Below are 13538 nucleotides of genomic sequence, written 5' to 3' on the forward strand. Positions count from 1 at the left end.
ACTTGAATAGACCACAGAGAAATGCAGTATTAGACTCCTGGTCAGTGGGTAATGGAAAGGAACTCTCATCTTTACTCAGTTTTCATAAGATTCAAGCAAGTTCTATGATTTCAGTGATGGATACTGTGTAGTGCTAAGAATGGTGGCATAGTCTTTATATGTGTATTTAAGTTTATTTTCCATTCAATGAAAATAAGTCTTTACCCAGAAGGTTCTTCATCTCTGAACCAAAGAGAGAGTCCTAATGAGCCAACTGCCCTCAATCATGCTAATGTGTGTCTGAACAGAGTTCAATGTCAATTTGGTTTCCATCTATAAGAACTACAGCAATTTTCTCTTCCTTTTCTCTTATTGAATATATATGTATCTTTCACTCTGAGTGTCACTTTCTTAACTATCCTAACTCCTTTCAATTCTCTTCAATTTTAAAATTTCCACAGATTTTCTTCTTTTACCCTTATTATCTGTAGAACCATGGCCATTGTGGGAAAAACATATGAGTCTTATACTCACAAAAATTACCAAAAACAAATTTTGTCACATGTTATCATTTAATCTGGTATGAACCATGAGCAATGACAGAACGAGAGGGTGGGGAAGAAGCATCACATTTTTGACAAGCTGAGTGGTTGATATTGTTGTTTTTAAGGATGTATGTAGAAGAGTAAAATGAAGTCTTCATCTCTATGAAGAAAGGAAGGACAGAAGGAAGGATGAATACTTTAGCTATAGCATCCTTTCTCCCGTAAGTCAAAATTTGCCCCAGACCATGTTAATCCCCCCCCACTTTACCTTCAAGTCTCCAGTTCATAGATGCCACATGAGCCTCAGAGTTTCTTGTGCTACAACAGAAATAGAAAAGCCTTGGAGTAAGAGCACAGAGGCTCCTGATGCAGGTAGGAGATGAAGCATTATCACAATGTGTCCACACACAACGTGAAAAACTATCTTTTCAGGTGAAATTCCCAAGAGTAGGGTCTGAGATAGGGAATGTGGTGCAGAGTGAGGGGCTTCTCTTCAGTACAAACCCTTAAGTTATGGAGGAGGCTATAGAAGGAGAAAGAGATGAGAAGTGATGGAGTCTTAGCCTTGGTCTCACTCACAAGGAGAAGACTCAACCATAAGCACCACACAGCAACTCTGTCCCCTTCAGGCAACAGAGTTAGACTTTTTCACCCATGTAGCAATCCATCACTGGCAATGGGCTGTCACAGGAGGGACAGAGGAGACAAGTTCCCAGTGTAGATGGTTCTTAGCTGCTGAGAACAACAATCAGAAGAAGCCTTCAGGAGCTAATACTCATAGCAGCTGAGAGACATGGGTCGGGGTATATTGGCCCAGTAAATTGCACCTCAGAGTATCTGCTCCAAGGGTCTCTTCTGCTTTCCTCCATCCCACAGTACAAACTGATGCTAGGTATCTCTTGTTTCTTTCAGAACAGTTGCTCCAGTCCCGAAAGCAGGGTAAGAACATGCACAGTAGGTGAGGTCAAAACTGAATCTAGATCAGATCATTATTCTACAAGACTACCTCAAGCTGTTTGTGTCCTAACAAGGCATCTGTAATCTTATGTGGGAAGAAAACAGCCACACGTGTATTGAAAATATATACTATTTAGTGAATGCTACCATATCATGAGAGAAAACCAATTAGTTAATAAAAAGAAAACAAAATCCAGGGAAATAATGGAAATACGTTGACTGTCTTAATGTACTACATTGAAAGTCAGGTTTTGGGGTTTTTTGTTTTTTGTTTTTAATTTTTTTTTTCACAGAAAAATTGTAACACTACCAAATACTGAATGTTTTTCTCAGTGACTCTCCCCTTGTACTTGCAATACCTTTAATTCACTCTCTCAACTACTCCAAAGGCTCGATACACTCCTGCCCAGACATCTCCCATGTAAGCCCTCCTCTGTCTTCTACAAAGCACCTTATGTTCTAACCATTTCTGCTTCCCTCACTTTCTTTCAAAATAATTGCCCTATAAGTCTTTTAAACTGGATCCAAACGTAACTATAGTTTCCTTTGAACGACTCAGATTGAAAATTTACCCTGGGTCTCAATAACTGCTTTTTTTTTTTTTTTTTTAAGGTAAAGGTAAGTGAGGAGATACTTTAAGTCAGAGACCCGTCCAACAGCCCCAACACCACAATGCTTACTTGTTGGGCCTACCCTTGAATTTTTTTCCCTAATATTATGGGCCTTATTTCAGAGTTTTAACCTTGTAAGAAAAACACATTCACATCCTGATATCACATTCCTGACGCTAAGAAATAGAGAGTATTTTTTAAGAATCACTATGAAATTACATTTAGCGCTGGTTTCCAAATAACAGTATAAGAATTTCTATGTGCAAATCAAGTAGAGGCTTTAGAAGTAAACTTTCTAGTTTCTAGTAAGTAAACTTACTAGTGTTGTAACTCAGAGCAAGATATCTGCCAAAGTTAGGCTTGGGATACTCCCACGGAAACTGAGAGATAGGAGCACTTTTTTCCTTGATTACATTTCAAAGAGATGGCTCCCAGGTCCTTGAGAGAGACAGGTCTCGGTTCTAAAACTGGCAAGAAGCTTTTTTTTTTTTTTTTAAGATTTCCATCTCAAAGAGGCAATGAAAGGATCCACAATTCCAAGTTTTCTGAAGTGTATGTTCTAAGAAAAGGCAGTTCAGGGGCTGAGAGGCAAGGAGAAGCCTCTCTAATCTTTAGTCAAGCTGAGGGGAACATTTAATCTTTCTTGGTTGGAATTCTCACTTTCTTCATATTTCTGCTCAAATGTCACTTGCCTATCTCACTTTCCCTGGCTGCTCTCTACAAAATAACCCTTCCCCAGCTCCCAGCATTCTCTTGTCCCTGTTGCCCTGCCACGTTTTCTCCCTGGGAAGTATCACCACCCCAAACATTACGTATTCACTTTGTGTCAGCTGTCTATTGCCACAGAATACAGGGTAGCCAATAGAAAACCTCAGAAGCATATAATAAAGGGGGTTTAGAGAGCCATTATTTATTAGCCTCCTTACTCATCGCTGGTAATAAAGTGATAAATAAGATAGATACTGTCTGTGTCTTCAAAGAACTTACCTGTTTATTTGTATGAAGAATGTTTTCTGAAGCCCTTTTATATGTTAAAAACATAAACATATCTTAAAAACATCCTTTTTTGACTTGTTTCCACACCCCAAAGAGAACTTGAATGATGACACAGTTGGTGGATAAATTGTTACTTTCCCTCCCTTGTCCTTTGAAATGACCATTTAGATTTCGATACTTTGTTGATAATTAGCCTGGATATTTGTAAATCCTCCCCCCACCCCACCCCCCATTTCAGCCTCTCCTTTATCTCAGGAAAATTTCTTTAAGCTTATTTTTCCTTCTGTTACAATTGATCTTTTTGTTTTGTTGTTTTCTTTTTTTCCTGTATCCAAGAATAATTAACATACAGTGTTATATTAGTTTCAGGTGTGTAATAAAATGATTCAACAATTCTATACATTTCTCAGTCCTCATCAAGATAATGCACTTTTTAAAAAATTAATTAATTAATTAATTAATTTTGAAAGAGAGAGAGCAAGCATGCACACATACATGCAGGAATGGGAGGAGCAGAGAGAGAGAGAGAGAGAGAGAGAGAGAGAGAGAATCCCAAGCAGACTCCACGCTCAGCATGGACTCCACGCTCAGACTCGGGCTTCATCCTACACCCATGAGATCATGACCTGAGCTGAAATCAAGAGCTGGATGCTTAACCAACTGAGCCACCCAGGTGCCCTTCACATCTTCTTTATCCATTCATCTGTGGATGGACACTTAGGCTGTTTCGAAATCTTGGCTATTGTAAATGCTGCAATAAATGGAGAAGTGCTATATCTTCTTGCATTGGTATTTTTATTTTCTTTGGGTAAATACCTAGGAGTGGAATTACTGACTTATATGGCAATTCTATTTTTAGAAAACTATGGAACACTTCATGAATGTGCATGTTATCCTTGTGCAGGGGCCATGCTAATATCCTCTGTATTGTTCCAATTTTAGTATATGTGCTGCTGAAGCGAGCACTGTTGTTTTCTTTCTTTTTTTCAATTGTTTACTCCTCAAACTGGTTGAGCTGCATTACTTCCCTTAGGTAGAGGTCACATGTTCTCTTAGCTTTCATCTTTAGTCTCCCTTTTTGCCACACTCTGGGAGGATTTTGCTTACCATCACTGATTTAATTCTCAATAGTAGTAATTCTCCTTATTATTGCATCCATTTTTTTTAATCTGTCAGTCCATTACAAGAGTTTATTTTGTCCTTTGCACTACTTTTTTACAATTTTGGATTATTTTATTTTCAGTGTAAATTGTCCTTCCCCACCCCCTGCCAAGGCATTGTATAATAACATCCTGATGAAACTTTGTACTAGCAGGTTCTCTTTTCATTATTTTTATAAAATAAATTCTATAAAAAAATTCAGCAGATGTTCATAGCTTCTGCTAGTAGTAGTGGTATTACTATTTTCTATTGGTTAATTACATTTTGGATTAACCAAATGTTTTATCATTTTCATTATCATTATCATTATCTTTTCATTCTCATTCTCATTATCATTATCAGTTTTATCATTATCAAAGAGAATTTTTTTAAACTCTAATTTACTCTTTGGTTGCTCATTAGACTTTTATGATTACAGATTGTTTTGTCATTGCCCAACTATCAGTGACTTCTCATTTCTCAGTAATAGAGTTGAATCCAAATCCCCTCCAAAGAAATCTACAATATGGCTACACCCCTATTTACAAATTTGCTGCCTTCTCCTACTCTGCATGGAACCTCCGGGCTAACTATAGAGCCATTAACTGTCACCTAAGGTCATACCAAAAAGTTATCCCCCTGCTAGTTTTTACAGATTTTTTTAATCCAGACCTGAAATGTACCACCCATCTCTACCTCCCAACTTTTAAAATCCACAAGCATGTATCTCAAAGATATATCCTTCAAACAGCTTTTTCTGATTCTTCCACTTGAGTATCTTTGTGCTTCTCTTATGAGACTTCTTATCTTGCATCATATATTATGGTTGTCTGTGACATCTATTAGCATTACTACGATTGTAAGATTTTCTTATGGAGAAGGTTACTTTTAGACCCTATACATCTTCAGGGAAAGAAAAGAACAGTAGAATATACAACATGCTGATTTTTCAATACATTTTTGTGGCATGTAATGGAACATTTTTTTTTTTTTGGTCTTCAAAATATTTCAGTAACTGTGCAAGGCTTACTAAGTAAAGATAAATCCTTAATATAGTATTAACTGATCTCCCCCTCTTGTTTCCAGAGTTCAACCATGATTTACCTTTTTTTTTTTAATTTGCCCATTACTCATACTCCAGACAAATTATGAGAAACTTGCTGATTCTAGAACAGCAGGCGTTCATAGCTGCTGCTAGCAGTAGGGGCTATTAACACATTTTCCCATTTTCATGTATTTACTCATGTGTTCTTGTCTTAGAACATCTTTACAGTGGACAAAATAATTCCATTATTTAGTGATGAGATTAAATCCCCTTTTTTTCACTTATGGTTTCATTATTTACCTCCTTCTTGAGTAATTCTCCCTTTTCAACTTCCTCTGGTTTTTCATTCACAATATATATCATGTTTGGGTTTGTATTACTATCAATATATATCACGTTTGGGTTTGTATTACTATCAATTCAGCCTGTTGTTTAATTTCGACTCTCATATAAGCATTACAAGTAACAGAACTGAGTTTTTTTTCACTTTTGTAGCCCTCTCAGAATACAAATCACGGTTTTACATATATGAAAGATACCAAACAACTATATTTTGAGTTTATTTTGAGTATAGAAGAAATATATGAATAAATGGCAAAACAACGCTATTCCAAAAAAAAAATTCTGTATGTGAAAATTAATTGAAATACAGGGCCCTAGGTGGCTCAGTCGTTTAAGTGTCCGATTTTGACTGAGGTGATGATCTCGCGGTTCGTGAGTTTGAGCCAGTGTTGGGCTCTGTTGACAGTGCGGAGCCAGGAGCCTGCTTCCGATTCTGTGTCTCCCTGTCTCTGTCCCTATCCCGTTCGTGCTCGCTCACTCTCTCTCTCTCTGTCTCAAAAATAAACAAAAAAATAAAAAAAAATTGAAATATAATAATTAAAATAATTACCTACAATTTAAAATAGTCTAATGGATATAATATGATTTGCATAAAAGATGATATTTCTATCCACCCACATACTCTTCTTTTGTCCTTTCGAAGAGTTTGTAGCATGTTGCACCTGGTTAAATTTTGTTTTATAACTGCAAAGCTCTACATCAATGTATATGAAAAGCTCTAGTTCTTGTACTAGCTATAACCAATAGATTCTTCTGTTGGCAGTGCAAGATTTTAATGCTACCAGTTTCTCGTGGCATGGGTACGGAGTAATAGTTAAGGACATACATGCCTTTTATTAATCATCCACAGGATGAATCTTGCTAGATTAAAACACTATTCTTTTTTTCCATTACTAGTCTACACTATTTTTAACCTTTTTATCTTTTAGTACCCAAACAATTGGAAGACAACAACTTTCTTTTTTCCATGAAAGAACATAAGTTCTAATTATAGCCAAACTAGTGTGGTCTTCAAAAGGATAAATTTTTCCTTATTCCAGTCATCAAAAACACCATAAACCTCTACAGGGGATTTGGATTATATGTATGTGTGTGTGTGCGTGTGTATAACACATATATGTGTGTTTGTGAATACATATTTATATATGAATTTTGAATATATATATTCATATATATCATGGCATCTGACCATGGCCAAGACATAATAGAGTCATAATTCCCAATGATTTAATTTGTCTATTTTGATGTTGCTGATTAACCATACAAACTGCTATTTGAAGTACACTGGTTGTGCATTTTATATTTTTGTCATTGCTATTGATCCCCAAAGTAAACTCTTCCTATATAATAGTCCTATTCATCTTTGCATTTTCAGAACATGAGTAATATGTAGTTTATAGTGTTGGAGACAGTTTTATGGGGAGTTTTATAATATATGTGAAAATCTTCACATATGCTATAGGTCATCCAGAGGAATTCTATCAAGAAACCTACATCATAAAGGCACCAACAGATGATAAGTCAAAGGAAGAAAAAATTGGGCTCAAACCCACTCAATGTTTGCAGCAAATCTTCCCACTTTTGAGTATATTTATTCTCACCAATAGAGAAACCTCAAGAGTAGTAAATAAGGAGTGACTGACTTCAGAAAACAGTAGAATACTACAATTAATTATTCTCCAATATTTTAGAGTTCACTTTTTTGGAATTTGCAAGAGTATTTTTGTAAAGAAAAATTCAGATTTATGTAAATTTGCCAAGTCAAGCTTCCATTACAATATATTTAACATTTCCATGGAAAACAAAATCCTGAAAAGTTAAAAGGTAGAAAACCTTTTGTTGTTAACAAAATAAAGTGTGAATAACTAATGAGAGGAAAAGAATAAATTGGAGAGAAGGTCATGATTACTGCAAACAGGAGGATTTGCTCATGAGTCACACAGGGCAGAGGGCATCTGAGCTGGCTACTGATGTCCTTCTAAAACAAACAATAATTAAAAACAAAAAACTGTTTGAGACTTGAAAAATAAATTATATTCTCCAGAACACACAAACCTGTAGTTTAACAACCAAAATAATGTAAAATATAAAAGGACTACAAAAAATTACATCACATAAGCATTACTTCCATTTTTAAGCACATTAGTATATTTGAAAACCAATTTTAATTTTGTTGTTCCTACTTTGAGACAATTTCTGAATATACAAAGGGGTGACCATAAAGTTAATGAATATGTGAATGTAACTTTACTTGGAATTGACTGATTTCAGAAACAAAATTATAAAAATAATTTTAATATTTTCTAGCAGAAATATCCTTAATTTGTAATAGAGGTTTATTTGACACACTTAATTTGGAGAGATGCTTCCAGTTGTTAGTACTTTGGGCCTCTGAAGTTTGAAAAAGAGCTTGATTGTTGGTTTTTTAATGCAGGAATATATCTAAACTTAGTTGTTCTTTCAACAAAGTGCAAAATCTTTTTCTCACCACTGGAGAGCATCTATCATACAAGAGCCACAGAACAGCCAAGTAGACAGAATGATTCAACTAGTTTACATCAACCATCTGTCATTGACCACTCTAGGCTGGTACATGGGTTCATGAATGCAATTTTGGGGACAAAACTGGAGGATATGCATAGCCCTAATGGAGTGGTCACCAAGTCTTCTCTAATTGAACTGCTGTCTAACGTCACACGGGCCAACAAGAGACTAACAGCAAACCGCACACTCAGATTCTCAAAGAGCTCAAATGCCATTTGGTAATGAGTTAATTGTATTGGATCCTTTCCACACTGAAGGGGCAGTGATTCATTTTGACTGATATTAATGCATTCTAGGTATGGATTTGACTTTCCTTCCCCCATTTCTGACAATACAATCATCTGAGATCTTACGGAGTACTTCATCTACTGACAAGGCATGTTGCATAGCACAACTATAGAGCAAGGAAACATTGTACATACATGAGTATGGGATCTACTTTTACCACAGCCCATATCTTTAAGAAGCTGACAGTCTGAGAGAGCAATAAAAGAGCCTTTGAAGTCACTGCTGTGGTGCCAGCTTGGAGATGATTCTTTGAGAGGATCTGTTGCCATCACCAATGGCAACTTTATGGTGCTGTGTCCCCAAAAGGTAGAATACAAGGTCTGGTTACTGAGGGATTAAAGTGGAAGAGGTCCTGCTCGCCATTACTCCTTGTAATGCCCGGTCGGCTGGGGGGAGGGGATGGTGGTGGTGCCTCTTGTCCTTGCATTCTGAACTGAGAAGATTTAAAGATTCGGTTTCCAAGAGGGAAATCTCTCCATCCGTGGACAGAACAAGAATTAAACTTTACACGATGGCTGCCACCCAATTAATCGGACTCTGTGCCAAAGGACCAGCAGGCAAGGAAAGGAGACATCACCCTGGCAGATGATTGACTGATCATCAGGAGGAAGTGCAGCTGCTGCCACCCAGCAGGGCAGGGAGGAATATCCTTGGCATCAAGGCAATGATGTGCCAGTGGAGGTTCTACAACCTGTTCATCAGAGCCTGCTCTACACCTCTCTTCCCAATTCCTGTTCAGTTACACAATATTGCTACCTTGAAACCAGCCCTGGTTCGAATATTTCACAACAGCAATTGGAAAATGCTGTAAAGCAGGGCTTTCATTTTCTTTCTTTCCAGAGAGTTAGTTGTTAAACATCTGCCAGGACATAGTTCATCCAGGTGAGCTCCGGAGTCATCTCCTGGTACTCCCTTAACAAATTTTTAGATTTTTTTTAACGTGTAATTTTAAGAAAGAGACAGAGCGTGAGTAGGGGAGGGGCAGAGAGAGAGGGAGACACAGAATCTGAAGCAGGTTCCGGGCTCTGAGCAGTCAGCAGAGCCAGACGAGGGCTCAATCCCACAAACCACGAGATCATGACCTGAGCCAAAGTCGGACGCCTAACTGACTGAGCCACCCAGATGCCCCAACTCCCTTAATCAATTTTAATTGAAATTGCTTAGTACAACAGTCACAGCATGAGAAGCGGTTGGTGATCAAGCACCACAAAAATGAGTGTCCAGCTACTCCACCAGATAAGCCACTTAGATGCCTCTGCTTATCTAGATTAGATCCAGGGGAATTTGGACTTGATACTAGAGGAAAAAGATAATAATTATCTTAAAACCAGTTACAGCAGACAGGACAGTAGTTTTCCCCACTGACTTTAGTTTTAAGTTTTTCCAGAAAAAGAGACTGACCAAAATGCCTGAAGATGCCTTCTCAAATGTACTGAATTTATTATACTATATAAATGGATTCAGGAGGTACAAAATGTAAGTTGTAGTGAATATTGTCATGTTCCACCTAGATTACCCTCCAGGACTGAGGGACTCATGTCCCAGCTACTGGGATTATTGGCTACTGAAGGCATACAACTGAGTCCATCCATGAGAATTATTCTTGAGCTAAGATATGTCTTCTCTCCAGGGCCATCTCACATTCAGAGACTATCATCTGATTCCAATAGTTTCACTGAATTTTACCATCAAAGTCATCCTTTTGCCTTAAACGAACAAAAAAAACCCCAATTATTTTTGGTTAAATGTTCAACCGTGTCTATAAGGATAGAGTATGTGACTAAAAGGAGCTTCTGGATGAGATTGTAAGGCTCTGGTGAATGTGTGTGTGTGTGTGTGTGTGTGTGTGTGTGTGTGTGTGTGTTGTGTATGCGTGAGCATGATCCCATGTGTGCAACTCAACTGCTTTTTAATAAACAGTTAAATTCATTTAAAAAAATCAGTCTTGTATTTGCTTTCCTTTAATACGTTACCTGATAGTGATAGTGTAGGAGAGAAGGTGTCTCTTCCTCATTTATCTTTAATTATTGAAGCTTACTGATAGTCATAATACTAACCTAATTAGTGCAAACACCATATTAGCTTGGCCACTTTGCCACACTTGATTCCTTCCTTGAAAATGCTAACTGAAATCTGAAGCCCAGCAGCAAACAAGTCATAAACTGGGTTAAATCATTACCCTCACGACAGTTGTCATCCACATCTGTGGAAAACGAAGATGCCACGGCCAAGAAAGAAGCTCTTTTGAGGATAAGAAAGGGAGATCAGTTGGCTGCATTATTTCTTATACTATAATTACTGTGAAGATCTTGCAGTTAAGAAATTAACTTAATTGTCTGTATGTAGAAGGTTGGGAGATGGGATATGCTGTCTGTCTTACTTTTATCTCCTAAATAACTCAGAATCAAGGTCTATATACTCTCCCTGCTGGATTTTCTACCTTAGTCCCAGATGTCCTACCAAAAGTTGCTCAAAAAGAAACTGCTATATATCTATCATAATAATAATCACATAAAGGCACTGTACAATATAATCCCATAGAGAATAAAAATTTATTATGAAATGAAGCTTATTTTTAAATCAAATCCTTTACTTACCTTGCCAAACATTCTGCTCAGATTGTCATACAAAAACTCATTTTTTGGTTTCACTGTTCAATGGTTTAATCAAAATACTTATTAATATTTAGAGAATGATCATTATGAAACTGGATACTGTTTAACCAAGGACAAACAAACATGTACTAAAGATGGAAAAGAAAAAAAAAAAAAGAACAACTCCTGTGTTCCTTAAAACTGCTCTTTAGTTGTTGTCATGGGGAATTCTCCCATAATTCATAGCATTGTATCTGTTTATATTAGTATTGACTTTACATTTTCTAAATAGTATAAGTTAACTGACTATATAGCCATCCCTGTTGGTTGTAAAGGACCCAGGAATGAAGAGACATTATGTTTCCTTATTTACAGTTAGGGGGAAAAAATTACATGTAAAATAACATACAGGGTAAAACACTATTAATGCATATCATTTACTGCATGGTTATTACTTTGTCCTACTTTTTGTCATGTACATTTTGTATACCATATCAACTTAATCTGAAGAACTAACAATAATTTATATTTAGAATAAAAAGGGCTCATGGAAGGTAAGTAAACTTGGGGGTGCCTGGGTGACTCCGTTGTTTGAGTGACTGACTCCTGATTTTAGCTCAGGTCATGATCTCATGGTTGTGGGATTGAGCCCTGGATTGGGCTCTGTGCTGGTCATGGAGCCTGCTTAAGATTCTCTCCTTCCCTCTCCCTCTTTCCTTCCCCTGAGCACATGCACACATACATTCTCTCTCTCTTTCAAAGAAGAGGAAGGAGAAGGAGAAGGAGAAGGAGGAGGAGGAGGAGGAGGAGAAGGAGAAGGAGAAGGAAGAAGGAGAAGGAGAAGGAGGAGAAGAAAACGTAAATTTTCCCATCACAAAGTCAAATTTTGAATCAGATTCTACTGATATATGACCATGTTTGAATTTATTTCATCATCTTATTAATTAACAAGAATATATATATTTCTGTAACACAGTATAATACATAAGAAACATAAGGGGGATGAACTGAACACCTGCATTGTTTTTAGTATACTCTGTATATTCTCTCTTAGTTATTTAAAAGAATAAGAATCAAGTTTCATTATGAATAGGAATCACTATTTAAATTTTAAAAAATATTCATTGAGGACTTACCAATTCCAAGACATTTGGATCTTGGTAAATGAAATACTTATTATTAGTTGGGTGGTGAAATACAAATGAAGTCAAATATAGATATTATATTAAAATATGTATATAAGTGCAAAAATAAAAAAAATTGGTATTTTAAAGACTCCATTAAAATAATATATTAATAATATAGCTATTCATAAAGTGAGAGTATCATAGGGGAATTGAGGCATTGGCAACTAGGGAAGAATTCACTAGAAGCATTGCTCATATAACCTTTGATAAGTGAGAAAAAGCTTGCCATCTAAACAAGCAGGAAGAGAGAACACCAGTATAGAAATAGGAATGATGGTTTTGTAAGAAGGAATTCAGTTGGCTCAATTCACTAAAAAAGCTCCTTGTAGTGGGAGCATAATGAGTAAAGGGTAGATTGATACACTAAGACAACAAATTGTTTCCCTAAGGTAACCTGTGATTTCTACTAAGAAGTGCATGTCAAATTGGTTCCAACTTTCAACCCTAATAAATGGTAACATGGTGACATTTCAGGCTAGTAGTTCTCATATATCAAAAGTGAAGTCTTCCCTCATCTCTACTACACATTTAAGAATTCAGGTTTTGTTTCCAGCAGGTAAGAATCTAGTAACTATTACTCTACTCTCACTCTCCTGCTATGTCACATTCACTTATCAGCTGGATGCGCATGGGCATCTTATCTCCCTGAAGTTCTGTTTCTTCTTTGATAAAAAGGTCACAATAATACTTATTCTTTTCTTGTGAATGTAAAGATCTTTGTGTTTAAAATTCTTTCAAAATCACCAAGATGAATCACTTACTCTTCAGTCATTGCATCAGTGTTAACTTAGATCAGACCATCACCAAAAAGTGGAGAGAGGACAGAGCCTCAGGAGGATACTACACTGGGGGAAAGAGAAATGGAGCAAATAGGAGGTAGGAAGAGAGAGTTCATAGTCATGGATATGGAACCATTGAGAAGGAATGTTCAGAGCACACAACTTAAGGCACAGGATTGCTGACTGGAAAGGAGATTTAAAGAAGTTCTGTTGTCCTAATCACATTTTTGGGGCAAGAGATGGAAGATGTATCATGGGAGGCCTCAAGGGACCCCTCCAGCATCTTTGGTGTTTAATATCTTTAAATTTAACATTTGTTGCTTCTTTTATCTTGATAATCTGACCTCATCTAATATTCACAGAACATTCAGAGGTAACATTTTCTGGAAGCCTGTTTTAAAATTCCCAAATTGTGTTGTGTTCCACTCCTCTAGACTGTTATATCATCTTGACTCCATCATATTTCTAACCATAATATATTAAAATCATCAACAAATTTGTCAGTTATTTTCACAAAAAGGACTATGCATG

At 36.6% G+C, this 13538-nt stretch overlaps 1 non-coding gene across 1 annotated transcript; it reads right to left on the reverse strand.

Moving 5' to 3' along the window:
* Nucleotides 1–3947: 3947 nt before the first annotated feature.
* LOC111556373 lies at nucleotides 3948–4054 on the reverse strand. The gene has a single exon (XR_002735858.1). It is a non-coding gene; the product is annotated as a U6 spliceosomal RNA (small nuclear RNA).
* Nucleotides 4055–13538: the final 9484 nt, after the last annotated feature.

The sequence above is a fragment of the Felis catus genome, chromosome C2 (assembly GCF_018350175.1).
Source record: "Felis catus isolate Fca126 chromosome C2, F.catus_Fca126_mat1.0, whole genome shotgun sequence".
Classification (NCBI taxonomy): domain Eukaryota; kingdom Metazoa; phylum Chordata; class Mammalia; order Carnivora; family Felidae; genus Felis; species Felis catus.